Source organism: Sciurus vulgaris, assembly GCF_902686455.1.
Source record: "Sciurus vulgaris genome assembly, chromosome: 5".
NCBI classification, from domain to species: domain Eukaryota; kingdom Metazoa; phylum Chordata; class Mammalia; order Rodentia; family Sciuridae; genus Sciurus; species Sciurus vulgaris.
This window is the reverse complement of record NC_136465.1, coordinates 112,770,982-112,786,096: the sequence shown is the minus strand read 5'-3', so window position 1 is coordinate 112,786,096 and position 15,115 is coordinate 112,770,982. Positions and strand designations below refer to the sequence as shown.

The following is a 15,115-nucleotide window of genomic DNA, read 5'->3' as shown; positions in this document are numbered from 1 at the left end:
ACTAGTTCCCTCCCCCCAACACACATACTTTTTTTTTCTTGGTACTCTAGGACAGAACTATATGCTCAGCCCCTTGCCCCTTTTAATTTTTTTTTATTTTGAGATAGGGTCTTGCAAAGTTGCCCAGGCTGGTCTCGAACTTATGACCCTCCTGCCTCAGACTCCCCAGTAATTGGGATTGCATGCGTGCACCACCCTGCCTAGCTACCACTAGCCCCTTCTAATATTTCTCAAAGTGCATGAATTCCTGAAAGCTTCACAAAACCTGTGGTCTGAAACTCTGTTAAACTTAGGGTACAGGAAAGAGCACTATTAAATGGCACTACACAGCTGTGCGAAACTGGTACAAGAAGATGGAGGAAAGATGGCTAAAATGGTAGGCCTTGTGAGGGTCTCAAAACCCTTCCCATAGTTCCTATTCGGTGCGGGAATTTTAAAAAACAAACAAACGGAGGTATTGGAGAACTTGGACATTATCTACTCTAATTCCATCCTTTCACTTATGAGGAAAGAAACCACTCCATTAAGGTGAAGGGACTTAATTCAAGTCAAGTGGTTTAGCCAGGATAAATTTATAGCTCTTTCCACTAAACACTGCAGCCTCCTCTAAAACACCCTCCCTGCACAGAACTTACCCTGATAGCACCAGGAACCTAGCTGACCTACAGCTGAGTTTAGGCCAAATTTCCGAGTGGCTCTTGACTCAAAATGCCGTAACCTTGTGTGAGAGTGTTAAGGTCAAAGTGGAGAAACACAAGAGCTCAAGCTCCACCGCACTCCTGGGAAAGCAGCGTGCAGACAGATATCTGAGGCCTGAAGGAGGGAGCCACGCCCCTCGCAACGCCAGCACAGCGAACAGCCTAGAGCAGCCGTGAGCTCAGGGCACGCAGCCGGCGGCGCGCACGCTCGCCCCGAGACCGTACCGGAGGCGGGCCGGCGTGCGCGTCCCCGCGGAGGTAGGCGGGGTCCGAGGCGGGGCTCTGTGCGGGACCGGGGCGGGGCCGCAAGAGCTGTAGGTGCAGCAGCTTGGTCGCGACAGGTGCGCGAGGCAGAGCGCCAGGGAACCGTGGCAGGGCAGCGCAACTCTGAGAAAAGACGGCTTTCAGCCAGGTAAGGGCCTTCTCCCTCCACAACCAACTCGATAGTGCATGGAGACCCTGACTTCGCTCCACACCCTCTTTCTCCCGCGACTTTTGAGGCGGGGGGGGGGGGGAGTACAGGGAACGTGACTTCCTCCCCTTCCAAGTAGGCAAGTAGGGGGTCGAGGAGTCACAGATTCCCTGCTCTCATCTCACTTCTGGGCACTGCGCAGGGGGGTGGGAGTGCTTATGTAGGGCTGAGCCTTTGCTGCCAGAGGGCGGGAGCTCATAGGACACCCCTCGTCTTGTACTGGGAATACTCCTTTCTAAGTCTGTACTTTTTTGGTGAGTTGGAGGAAAGTGTCAGTTCATCACAAGTCAAAATATCCTCCCTGGGAAATATCCTAATATTCAGCTGCTCCTTTTTCTTCATTTTCAGCCATTCCCTCTCTCTTCGGTTTTTCTTCCCTTCCTATTCCTCATTTTAAAAAAGTGAATATATATATAGAGAGAGAAAGAGGTTTTTTTTTGGGTTTTTTTTTTTTCACACTTTTAGAACAACACATAATGTGGTACTAGATAATCAGGAACTTCAAAGTTCCAACTGAACTCTGTTTAAGACACTTACACCCTTTTGAGGTATGTTGAGAATATAGCAGTCCTTGCAGCTGATTTATCCCCTCAAATCGCTAAGTGTATTTATGCTGGCATCCGTCACCCACGTATATAGTAGGTATTAATGTAAGGTAACTGTACACTCTGACTATGCGTTCTAAAGTTCGAAGTTGTAGATTCCAGGAGCGAACCATCTGGCACCCTTCCTAGCTTCCTTATTGCTGCTCACAGCACCACTGATCCCGGCGAAAGATATTTGAACTACTATTGTGGTGCATTTAATTTGGGCTTTCAAAAATCTTAATTCAGATGGTTCAGCTGACTTGACTTTTCGAGTTAGGGAGTTATCAGTTTTAAGACAATGCCCCCTTTTGGGGAGAGATCTTCCTTTGTACTTGATAGTTTTTCTTTTGCTGTTTAAGTGGTTAAAAGGTATGCTTTTTATCCACTAATCCTATTCACAAATGATAAATATTTCAGGAACCATGGAATTAACAATTTCTTCTGAAGTCTCTATAGTTAGAAGAGAAGATGACCCTCAACAAACATTTTCTAAGTTCCTGTGGACTGATAACCTAGAGGAAGGATGGTCATGGTTCAGGTAGACCTTCCAAAAGTAATGAAGTTGGCAGAAGAGAAAAAAAATTAAGTATGTATATATAGAGAGAAAGAGATTTTTTTTTACACTTATAGAACAATACATAATGTGGTATTAGGTAGTTAGGAACTTACTTCGTTTTTTGGGACAAAACATTCATTGTGTCAATCCTGTGGATTCAAATATCTCTACCCTTAAACAGCTTTTTAAAATCAAATGGGTCAGACAGAATCACAGATACAACTTATAGTATTCATAAGGTCAATTTTATACTAGAGGTCAGGTCAGGATGCTATAGGAACACAGAAAATGTAAATTAAAACATTCCTTCTGTTTTTCCTTAAAAACATAAACCCATAAACAATAATAACAAAAAAAAATACTTTGAGTAGTAATGAATGAATCCTTCAGTTCTGTATTTGAGTCTCTCATATTTCTTACCTTGTTTTCCACCAACTGTATGACTTTTTGAAGGATGGGATTAGATCCTGTCTTCAGTTCTATGACAGTTCAGTAAATAGTTGGTGGAGCTCTTTTTACTGTTAATGTATTAGTCCCGGAAGTGTTATCAGGTAGTCCTTGAACTTTAGAGCATCTGAGAACAGTATATTGGCAACACTAGCAAAATGGTGCCATTTTGTAAAAATTACCTCATTGTATAACATTGTTTAACTTGGTACATTCAAGCTTTGTTCCAGACTCTGGTTAAAGGTGGAGCCAAATTTCAACTAAATAATTCTAGGAAGAGAAAGCTTCAGAATTGAAAACAATTCTATTAACAGCATGATTTGGTGAGAGAATACTTTTCCCTAAGGTACCCTCAAAATGTCTTTTTTGGCTAGGGGTATAGCTCAGTGGTAGAATGTGTGCCTAGCATGTGTGAGGCCCTGCATATTCTATTCCCAGCACCAGAAAGAAAAGAAAAAGAATATATAAATTATACTTTTTATATATATAATATATATACACACAAATATATATATATAGATAGATATAGCTATAGATATGTAGACCTAACTTTTTTTTTCTTTTCTTTCTTGGATGGGAGAAACAGGATAGGTATGTAGATGAAGAGAAAGGGTGATAGTGTTTGGAGATTCTTTGCAGAGTTTTGACTATCTAAAGATTATAGTATCCTTGAATACTTTTATTAATTACTTACTGTGTACCATTGGTCTAATATACAAAGGATGGACATGATATGGTTCTTTCTACATAATTATGTTTTTCATTTTTTAAATATAGCTTGGCATAATAGTGCATACTGTGGTATGGGAAAGAGCCATCACATTTGATGGAAACATTTTTTGACATTTCTTATCCCCTTTCTTTTTGTTTAAGCTTCAGAAAAGTGTTCTCCACAGAAATTTTTGGAAAGGCAACAGGTATATTTGCATGTGTTTGTAGATATCTATTGCACGTTTTCTTAGAATGTTTTCAAGTATAATTTTAATTATAGATTCTGTTAGGATTTCAAATTCTTGGCTTTCTTTTGCTATTTTGCGCCAGTCAACTATATTAACTTAGAATCTCTGTACTAGATAAATTCATCAAAGACACATAGACACAAAAAAGGGTGTGGCAGACCATTAAACATTTTTGCCATAAATGGTCACCTACCCACAATTTGAAAGATTTTGTCATTATATCAGTTGACAATGAAACTAGTTTTCAGGCTTTCTTAATTCCATACACTACAAAATGATTTTCATTTAGATTGGGATTATACCCATTCTACAGATGGGAAACTATGTAACTTGGTTCCTAAGTGAATGATTTCCATAAGAAAAGACTGGTTTTGTTTTTTATGATTGCTATGACTTTTCACTGCATTTTTAAAACTTTTAGTTATAGATGGACGCAATATCTTTATTTTATTTATTTATTTTTATGTGGTGCTAAGGATTGAACCCAGTACCTCACACATGCTAGGCAAGTGCCACTGAGCTACAACCCCAGCCCTGCATTTTTTTTTGACAGAAAGTGAAGTACTTCATTTTTAGATTGTGTACAGTGCAAATCTCAAGGTGAGGTTAAATTACTTAACACAGACTCTCAAGGTTCTTTAGTAACAAATCAGGGTTTCAAATTAAGTGGTTTCTACTTAATGACTCTGGAGTTGAGATTCTATGGTAAGTGGTATTTGTTTAGGACCATACTGATGTATTTATCCTGTGGCTAGGCACAAAGGTCCAGAGACTCAAATAATTGTGCTAATGAAGACTTCTTTTCATAAAAAGGACAAAGTCTGACCAAAGAACATTCCATTATTCAGCAAGTCAAATGATTTCTTTACACTTGAAAACATTTTAGAGACGTCACGTGTCTACTCTTAAGACACTAGTATGATACCATGAAATTTTACATTCTTTTGATTTTCTTTTAAAGAATTTCTCTCCCTCCCTCCGTCTCTCCCTCCCTTCCTTCCTTTTTGCCAATACTGAGGATTGAACCAGGTTGCTTTGCCACAGAACTACATCCCCAGCCCTTTTAATTTTGATTTTGAGACAGGTTCTCACTAAGTTGCTCAGAACCTCGCTAAATTGCTGATTCTGGCCTTGAACTTGTGATCCTCCTGCCTCAGCCTCCTGATTTCAGGCATATGCCACCACACACAGCTTAATATAGAAAACTTTAAAAACCCTCAAACACATTTTTGTTTTGCCCACCAAAATATTGCCAATTTTTGTTTTGTTACCTATAAATAGCAATCCTGATATGCTTTTCTTCAGGTTTATATTTGCACAATTTTTTTTCAATGCCCGGAATAAAACCCTGGACTTCTATGTGGTAGACAAGCGCTCTACCACTGAGCTAGATCCCTGGTCCCATATTTTTTTCATAAACTGAAATTCAAGCTAATGTCCCAGGATATCTACCCAAATCTTCAGTTTTATTGAAAAGGTAACATGCTCAGATTCCTGTTACCATCTCCAGCGCTGAAGGAAACCTGTTGGTCCACGCAGCGTATCCTGTGATTTCCCTCTTATGATCCCATCACTTTTCCTTATTACCACTTGGCAACATTGACTAAGTGAACAGCTTTTTTGGTTCTTCCTTTCACTTGGTTTTCTTGATATGTCTACCTGGTTCTACATCTTCTAACTACTTCCTCCCATACTCTTTTATTAACTCATAGACTGCTCCTTAATGCAGATGTTTACCGTAGCTCTGTCCTGTGTCTTGTTCTCCCTGTACTTTTCTGTATGCAATCTGATCTATTCCCACAACTTCAACCATCACCTCCAAGTGAGTGATTTGCAAATTTTTCTATTCTTTTTTCTGTTTTTTTTTTTTGTTTTTTTTGTTTTTTTTTTTTTGATACTGGGGATTAAACCCAGAGGTGCTTAACCACTGAGCCACATCCACAGCCTTTTTTTTTTTTTTTTAATTTATTTAGAGACGGGATCTCACTAAATTTCTCAGGACCTTGCTAAGTTACCGAGGCTGGCTTTGGATTTGTTATCCTCCTGCCTTAGCCTCCCGAACTGCTGGGATTACAAGTGTGTGCCACCATACCTGACTCAAATTTATTAATTTATTTTTAAATTTTTGTATTGTATATATAATTCTTTACCTCTGAACCACATCCCAGTCCTCTTTACTTATTTATTTAATTTGAGACATCTTGCTAAATTTGAGACTGGCTTTGAACTTGGATCCTCCTGCCTCAGTCTCCCATATTGCTGGGATTACAGGTATGGGTCACTGTCCCTGGCTCTCTATTTCTTTTTTGGTGAATCATCTGTTGGTAAATCCCATTCCCATTTTGTTTGAGTCTTAGTGGTTTAATTATGTTGGTGTATTTGTTTGTGGCTATTTCATTTACTTGGAGTGCTTTGGGGTTTTATTAGACCAAATTGAATGAGTGGAGGGATGAAATAGAAAGTGTTTAGAAGTTGAGTTATGGTGTCACAAATGCCCTGATTACATACAGAGCTTAGAATCAGTGCACAGTGGAAAGGGTGCTGCTCTGGAGGAAGCCCAACTTGGTGTTGTCATCAGTCAGTTAGGTGATCTTCTGGCAAGTCATTCATTGACTTAGAGCCTGCTCTGTGAAACTAGAGTTGTGTTATTGATCCCAAAGTCCGTACAGCATCTGTACTGACTTTATTTATTTATTAGGTCCCAAGGATTGAACCCAGGGGGTGCTTTACCATTGAGCCACATCCCCAGCCCTTTTTTATTTTGAGACAGTCTTCCTTAGTTGCTTAGGGCCTCACTCTATCTTTTGAACTTGTGATCCTCTTGTGTCAGTCTCCCAAGTCTCTGGGATTACAGGCATGTGCCACCATGCCCAACTTGACTGTAGAAGAACTGTTTATAAGAAATTCTGGAATTGCTTATTGTCCAGTCCTTAACTCTAGCCCTGTTTTAGATAGCAAAAGCCTGAGGAAAGACTGAGTGCAGTAGGGGCAGTTTCTACTAGTGTAGCAAGATTTGATGGAGCCTGCAGGCAATTTAATTTGTTTCAATCCTTAAACTTTCAGGACAATAGAAGCCAAAAAGGTTGGTCAAGTGTTTTTTGTTTTTTTTGTTTTTTTTGGTTCATTTGTTTGTTTTTGTTTTTGTTTTGGTACTGGGAATATGAACCAAGGAGTGCTTTACCATCCCCAGTTCATTTTATATTTTTATTTTGAGACATGGCCTCCCTGAATTGCTGAGGCTCACTTGAAACTTGTGATCCTCCTGCCTCAACCTCTCAAATTGCTGGGATTACAGGTGTGTGCCACTATGCCTGGCTAGTCTAGTATTTTTTAGGCACTCATTGACTGGCCCTTGGAAACCTGGTAAAATTTGTGACAAGGTGTGTATTGCCACTCCAAGTTTTTAAACAATTTCTGTTTCATACAGAAACTGTGCTGAATGTTTGTCTTTGTGGTTTGTAGAAGTCCTTCATTTTTAAGAGTATTCTTTGTCCTGTGGTCAAATATTTAACCACTTTGTTTGCCTGTTAATTTTATATATGATATATTATTACTTATCTGTAGATTTTTTACTTTTGGTATTTCTTTCATTGCTTTTATGTTTAGAAGGCCTTCATCCAGAGATGGGTTATATATTCACTTTCTTTTAATTTTTTATGGTTTTACTTCCTATATTTAACTTTTTGTTGAATTGACTTTGGAGTACTGAACCATATGGTTTAGTGCCTTTGCATATCTTCTTAGCTACAGGTCTGTATTTCAAACTACTTTTTAGACTACATGGAAAGTCCCTGTATACCAAGTATCTGCATTCACCTAGTTTCTGTGAGGAGAGAAAGTCTGAGGTTGTCTTTAATACTTCAGTCCTCCTCTGCTCCCACATTTAATTGCTCACCACGTTTGGTTGTTCTACCTCAACAGTGATAATGGCTCTTTGATCAGTCTTCTAATTCATATCCTCCTTTTGGTCAGTCTTTGAGCAATCCTTAGAGTTGGCTTCAGATTTTCCCTTTCAGTTCAGCATTGTCATTAAAACAACCCAGAGTACTATAGCTAGGGATGTAACTCAGTGGTAGAGTGCTTGCTGAGCATGTATGAGGCCCTGGTTTTATCAGCACCAAACCAAAAGAGAGAGGGAGATAGAGATTGAGATAGAGAGATATAGAGAGATAGAGATAGAGATAGAGATAGAGAGATAGATAGAGAGAGAGAGAGAGAGAGAGAGAGAGAGAGAGAGAGAGAGAGAGAGAGAGAGAGAGAGACACAGAGCACTGATTTTCACAGTATGGTTTCCTCAATAACCTGTATCAAAATCACCAGGGTGTTGGTTAAACTGGTAGATTCTCCAGTCCTACCTAGACTTATAGACTGCCCGACAGTGTATCTGAAGGGTGGGTCTGGGAATCTGAAGTTTTAACTAGTACAACAAGGGATTCCTATGCACACTTAAGGGAAATCAATGCCCAGATAAATTAAGTCAATTTCTGTGCATGCCCTTCAAGATCCAGAACCTCCCTCCCCACCCCCAGCCTATTTTTCCAGGCTTATCTCCTGACACTACCCACTCTGCTGGCACTACTCTGCTGGCACTATAGCCATACAATGATTCATGATTTCCTGGACCCACCCTGACCTTTCCTGCCTCTGTGCCTTTGCTCATGTAGTTCCCATAGCCTCAGGCAACACCCCCCAACACCTCATTAAAACCCTGTTCCTTAAGAGCCCACATAAAGTGTGACTTTTTTAAAAATAAAAAATGCATTTTCTAATTCATTGTGAATCAGTGACTCTCTCTCTGGTCTTAATTTAGTACTGTATTTTTACTTCATTTCTTACTTTAACACTGTCAGTATTATGAATTATTGATTCTTTTAAAGATTATGAGTTTTTTATTGTTTGCTTTTTGTTTGTTTGGTTTTTGTGTGTGTGTGTTTTGTTTTTTGTTTTTGGTACCAGGAATTGAATTCAGGGGAGCTTTACCACTGAGCTGCATCCCCAGCCCTTTTTATTTTTGTTTTGAGATAGGTTCTTGCTAAATTGCTTAGGTCCTGCTGGATTTGAACTTTGATCCTCCTGCCTCAGCCTCCTGAGTTTCTGGGATTACAGGTGTACATCACGGTACCAGCAAAGTTATGTTTTATAAGTACGAAAACATTTCCTTTTCAATTTTTTTACCCATTATGCATTAAGTAAGCAATTAAATAATCATAATATATGATATATAAATATGTATATCTGATCTTGTACACAATTATATAACAACTTTGGTTTTGTATTGCAGTTAGAATAAAATTAAAATACTTTACCATTATTTAAAAGTCCTTATTTAATCTGGCTGCCGCTCATCTCTGTGTCATCTCATACTTCACTCACTCTGTAGTCATATTATTTCTGCCTAAGGACCTTTGCATTTCCTATTCCCTCTGCCTGGAAAACTCTTCCATCTCTTCTCTTCACCTGGCTTGATGCTGTTCTCCTCCCTCTCATTCAGGTTTCAGCTAAAATATTCACTCAAAGAGACCTTCCCTAAGCACCATGAAGTAGCTGCTCCCTTCCTATAACTACTCCAGTTACTCTTTTTGTATATCCTCCACAGCACTAATCAGTCTTTAATTGCCCTGCTTCCCCAGCAGAATAGAAATTGCATGAGTAGAGACCTTGTCTGTCCTTAACATTACAGCCTTAGCACCTAGAACTCTGCCCAACACATGGTAAGAGCTCAATGAATATTGGTTTAATGAATGAATACACCTTGAAGATAGACTTCATATTTCAACAAGTCTTGTTTTGGTTTGCACTCCAAAGTGATGGTGCTGGTGTGTGTTGGTATGTGGGTATACATTTTTTTTTTTTTTAATGGACCATAACTGAGGTAGTTTTATCTGGGTTCAAATCAGGTGGCAGTCTCTGAGAATTTCTGAAGGTAGCAGGACAAAGGCTTGGGTGTGGTGATAGCAGGATTCAGTTCCATTTGAGTGCAGGTTTTCCAGGTTGTTCCCAGGATCCAGGCCACTTTTTTACTACTTCTGCAGGCTTCTACTTCCAGAGCTGGTCCTGCTGGACAATGCTATTCTATTAGCTCTCATTACATTTTTAAAATAACTTTATTTTATTTATTTATTTATTTATATGTGGTGCTGAGGATCGAACCCAGTGCCTTACATGTGCTAGGCAAGTACTCTGCCACTGAGCTACAGCCCCAGCCCTCTCATTAGATGTTTAAAAGCAAATTTAGCAGATTGATTATTCAAGCAGCCAGCAAGTTTCTTCTGCTTTCCTTCTCTGGGAAAATAATAATAATAAGATAACTCTCTGGAATCCTCAAGGAAAGATGAAATTATTTTCCTTACACTTACTACATTCCCTGAAATGGGACAGTGTGTGTACTGATTAGAAAGATTTTCAGCAACACCTTAAGACAAGGGGTTTCTTATTAATATCTGGTAGAGCTAGCCACAGTGGCACATGTCTATAATCCTAGCTACTGGGGAGATTGATGCAAAAGAATGACAGGTTCAAGACCAGCTTGGGCAGTTTAGGAGACCCTGTCTCAAGATCAGATTTAAAAGGGGGCTGAGGATTTAGCTTGGTGGTAAAGCACTTACTACGCATGTCCCAAAGCACTGATTCAATCCTCAGTACCACACCAAAAAACAAACAAAAAACAACCTAGTTAAACCAGACAACATTATAGTGGGTTCTTTCTTTTTCTTTTTTTTTTTTTTTTTAAGTCGCAAATGGACACAGTATCTTCATTTATTATTTTTATATGGTGTTGAGCCTTGAACCCAGTGCCTCACATGTGCTAGGTGAGTCCTCTACCGCTGAGCTACGACCCCAGCCCTGTAGCAGGTTATTTCTAGTTCCTTACTATTTCTCATCATTGGATGACTTTTTTTGTTTTGTTTTGTTTTTTTTCCTATTGGGGATTGATCCAGAGGCACTTTACCACTTGAGCCACATCCCCAGTCCTTTTTATTTTTATTTTTTTTAAATTTTGAGACAGGGTTTCACCAAGTTTCTTAGGGCATCACTTAAGTTTTTGAGGCTGGCCTCAAACTTGTGATCCTCCTGTCTCAGCCTTCCAAGTCACTGGGATTATAGGTATGTGCCATTGCACCAGGCTGGGTGATCTTATTTTTTAAGTCTCTCTTTCTCTCTCTCTTCCCCCCCATAGTACTGGGGATTAAACCCAGGGCCTCATGCATGCTAGGCAATATATTATTTAAAAAAATTTTTTTTAGATGTTGATAGACCTTTATTTTATTCATTAATTTATGTGTAGTGCTGAGAATCACTACACATAATGATGTGCCTCACATATAGTGCCTCACATATAGTAGGTAAGCACTCTACCACTGAGCCACAACCCCCGCCCAATGTTATTTTTAATAAAAGATTTGAAATTTTATTTTAAAATAAAAACACTTGTTATTGCAGCTTGTGATTTTCAAAGTACTTCTTATCCTCTTAGTCTTTATAACCATTTTGTGTAAGTTAATGTGTTTTTGAGGTGAAGAAATTGAAATAAATAAGTTGATTTCCATGCCAGCTGAAAGATTATGATCCAATAAATGTCTCTTAATTTTCTTTTATAGGTCCATAATTTAGCTCCATGGTTTTTAGGAAACAAATGTTAAAATTCAACTAAAATGTTACTATGTTTGTAACCAATTCTTAAGAAATAAGATGAATTGCATTGGCACAGATAAGTAGCTAAACTTCATCACTTTTGTGGCTGTGTGATTGGGTAATTCTTTACATGACCAGTCTTGGCTCTACTTGTTCTTGATGAAAGCATTGTTCTGTATTAGTGTCTCAGATTTTTGCCGAAAGGAAAGATTAGAGAACTTGCCTCAAGAAGAGTCACTTTTCAGTAAACCTGTTTTAATTCTCCTACTTGAAGGGATTGGTTAAATTGATCTGAGCTGGCTCTTCAGATTGAGCAAGCCCTGAAAAAAAACACATCATCTAAAATTTCAGATAAGAAGAATGGAAGCCAGGCCCTTTCTGGGAATGGCCAAGAGTGAAACTAAGAAGGCTTGCGTTTGGAGAAAACTTGATTAATAATTAAGGACAAAGAACTAGTATAAGAATGTTATATCTTTAACAGAAGCAAATTTCCTAAAATAAATATAAATAAATATATATATATACACATATATATATGTGTATATATATTTCTTCTGCTTTGGTGTTGTGAAGAAGATCCTTTAATTAGCTACTTTGTCTTAATTAAACAAGGAATTGTCAAGACCTGAGAGCATGAAGTTTCTTGGCAGATATTCATTTATATAGATACATGAACCTTTGTTGAGATATGTACCAACAGAGCAAGTACTAGCATGACACTTTTTCATTCATATAACAGATATTTGTTGAGCCTCTACACTGTACCAAGCATTAATATTTGATACATATGCTGTTAAAGTGTGGAATATTATGAAAGTTGAAGGAGAAAGTGTCCGTTGAGAGAGAATCTATGCTTTGTGTAGTGATGTCCAGCTGTAAATTTCTGTATTCTTTTTCTAATTAATTATGCTTTTTCTCTATTTTCATCTTTAATTGGAAGTTCCATTATCAGTTTTTCTACCTACTAAAAGAGTTTTTCCTTTATTTGTCAAAATACTATTGAGAAAATTTCCATTGGATTATGTTTGCTCTTACAATGAGTTAATTATCAATGGGAAGTAGGGGGAGGAACCAAATGGATAAAAAACTAATTATTTGGAGAGAGGTGGAGTTAAACTTAGATTAGAACTGGCAATTCCTTGATTTAAAAAAAGAAAATGAACTGGGTGCAGTAGTGCATGCCTGTGATCCCAGTGGCTCAGGAGGTTGAGGCAGTAGGATCACAAGTTCAAGACCAATCTTAGCAATTTAGTGAGGCCCTAAGCAGCTTGGTGGGACCCTGTCTCAAAATTAAAAATAAAAAAGGGCTGGGGATGTGGCTCAGTGGTTAAGTGCCCCTGGGTTCAATCCCTGTTACCGAGAGAGAGAGAGAGAGAGAGAGAGAGAGAGAGAGAGAGAGAGAGAGAGAGAGAGAGAGAGAGAGAGATAAAGGTTCTTGGGTAGTTCTTCATGACCTACCAACTTTAGACTACAGTCAATTTTATATATATATATATTTTTACATATATGTATAATTATATATAATACATATATATTAGTTGTAGGTGGACACAATACCTTTATTTTATTTTTATGTGTACCTCACATATTCTAGGTGAGCGCTCCACCACTGAGCCACAACTCCAGCCCCACAGTCAGTTTAAAGGCTATATTTATAATTTATAATTTTATCTTTCTCAATAAGATATGTGAAGATTACATTACACAGTTATATAAAAAGGGAATCTGACTTTCAAAAGTACAAGATATTCAAATGAATGAATAAGGTAATAGAAGCCATGCAGGAAGGTGATAGTTATAGTACCAGTAACTGTAGCTGAGAGTTCTTGTGGAGGTGCTGGTAACACCTAAAATGTGGCCCTTACAAGGTACAATTTGACAGATTTAGACTTTCTAGTGAAAAGAAATGCTGTCAGGTCTGGTGTTCCTGCTTGTAACCAACAGTTCCTCAGAGGTGACATTAGGGGTACTTGCTTACCCACTCTCTCTCTCTCTCACTTTATGGTACTGGGGATGGAACCAGGTTCTCATGTATGCCAAGCTCATGCTCTACCACTAACCATGCCCCCCATCCCCGGCCCCCCGCCACCATGCTGTCTTCTTTTTTCTTTTGGTACCAGTGATTGAACTCAGGGGCACTTAACCACTGAGACACAGCCCCAACCCTTTTTATTTTTTATTTTGAGGCAGGGCCTCACTAAGTTGCTGAGACTGGTCTCAAATTTGTGATCTTCTTGCCTCAGCCTCCTGAGTCTTTGGGATTATAGGCATGATGCTATCTTCTTATTGACTTTAACAGAAATAAGTTGACCCTGAAATGCCATGTACACAAAACTGCTTTTCTGTTTTATTCTCTGCAATGAGGTTATTTTGTTTCCATCCTAGCCTCCTAAAAAATGAACAAGGGCTAACATTTAATTAACCTGAGTCTCCATTTTTCCATCTGAATATCATTCAGCAACATACTTCAATAAAGTGGGACAGGGCTGGAGGTATAGTTTAGTGGCAGAGCACTTGCCTAGCATGTGTGAGGCCCTGGGTTTGATCCTTGGCACCAAAAATAAATAAAGAAATAAATAAATAAATAAATAAAGAAAGAAAGAAAGAAAGAAAGAAGCTAGACAATATTACTTCTGAGTGGGTTACTATGAGAATTTTACATTTATATATGGAAAACAATTGAAACAGTATCTGACTCATGGTCAGTGTTGGATAAATGTTAGATATTTACCACCACTATTACCATTATTTATGAAGCCCTTATTTTAGCAGCGAACTAAAAGAATTTAGAGATAATGAGACTAACATTTAGGGAATTTTCCTAATATCCAGTAAGTAAGTGGTAGACTCAATGTCGGCCTGAGCTGAAAGGAACCTTGGGCAAAGTGGGCTTAGATGTGCACCAGCCCTTATCTGGTCCAGCCCTTATCATTTCTAGTTTTGAGGTCCTTGAAGTAGAGAACTGACTCAGATCACCCCTAGATATTGGTAACTTGTGTTTTGCAGTATGTTGTTAGAGCATGAACATTAGTGTCCATCAGGCTGTTTCAAATCCTGGTTATACCACTTTCTTTTTTTTGAACCAGTTATTTCTCTGAATCTCAGTTTCTTCCTCAGTAAGATGAGAATAATAATATTTGCTTCATAGTATTGTGAGGATTCAGTTAACAAGATCAAATGGTATGAGATAACATACATAAAGCACCTCATGCCAGGTGCACTCCTGTAATCCCAGTGACTCGAGAGGCTGAGGCAGGAAGATCACAAGTTCAAGACCAGTCTCAGCAATTTAGCAAGATCCTGTCTTAAAATTAAAAATAAAAAGGGCTGGGGATGTGACTCAATAGTTAAGTACCTATGGGTTCAATCCTGGTACCAAAAATAAATAAATAAATAAATGAAAAATAAAGTACCTAGCATATGGCTAGTGCTTTTAATAACCCATCCCCAGGCTTATGCTGTAATGGTTCAGATTTTTTTTTGGTGTCGTTTGGTATAGACCTGGTATAGTCTCTCTAGGTGGTGGGCAGTTAGGTCTATGTCCTACTAACCCTGGGAGCAAACCAAAGTTCTTTTTCCACAGGAATCTCAGGAGTCATTTTCAGAAGAATTAGATATGTTTGGGCTTCACACAAGTATTCAGTTTCCATGTATCTACAGCTAGTCAGAGTGACCCACGTCCAACGTGGAAGCACTAGACTAACTAGAAGTGAGTAACAGCTAAAGCACAACCCCTAACAGTGACCTTCTCTTAGTGCTGGGTT

The 15,115-nt window shown here is 38.6% G+C and overlaps 1 protein-coding gene across 2 annotated transcripts in view; it reads left to right on the top strand.

Annotated features, from left to right (window-relative positions):
• Positions 1 to 968: 968 nt before the first annotated feature.
• The window catches only part of LIMA1 (LIM domain and actin binding 1), an 89,169-nt gene continuing 75,022 nt past the window's right edge, over positions 969 to 15,115 (top strand). For both annotated transcript variants that reach the window (XM_079139778.1, XM_079139777.1), the window contains exon 1: positions 969 to 1,110. The gene's annotated coding sequence lies outside the window, so the exon portion shown is untranslated. The remainder of the gene's footprint in view (positions 1,111 to 15,115) is intronic.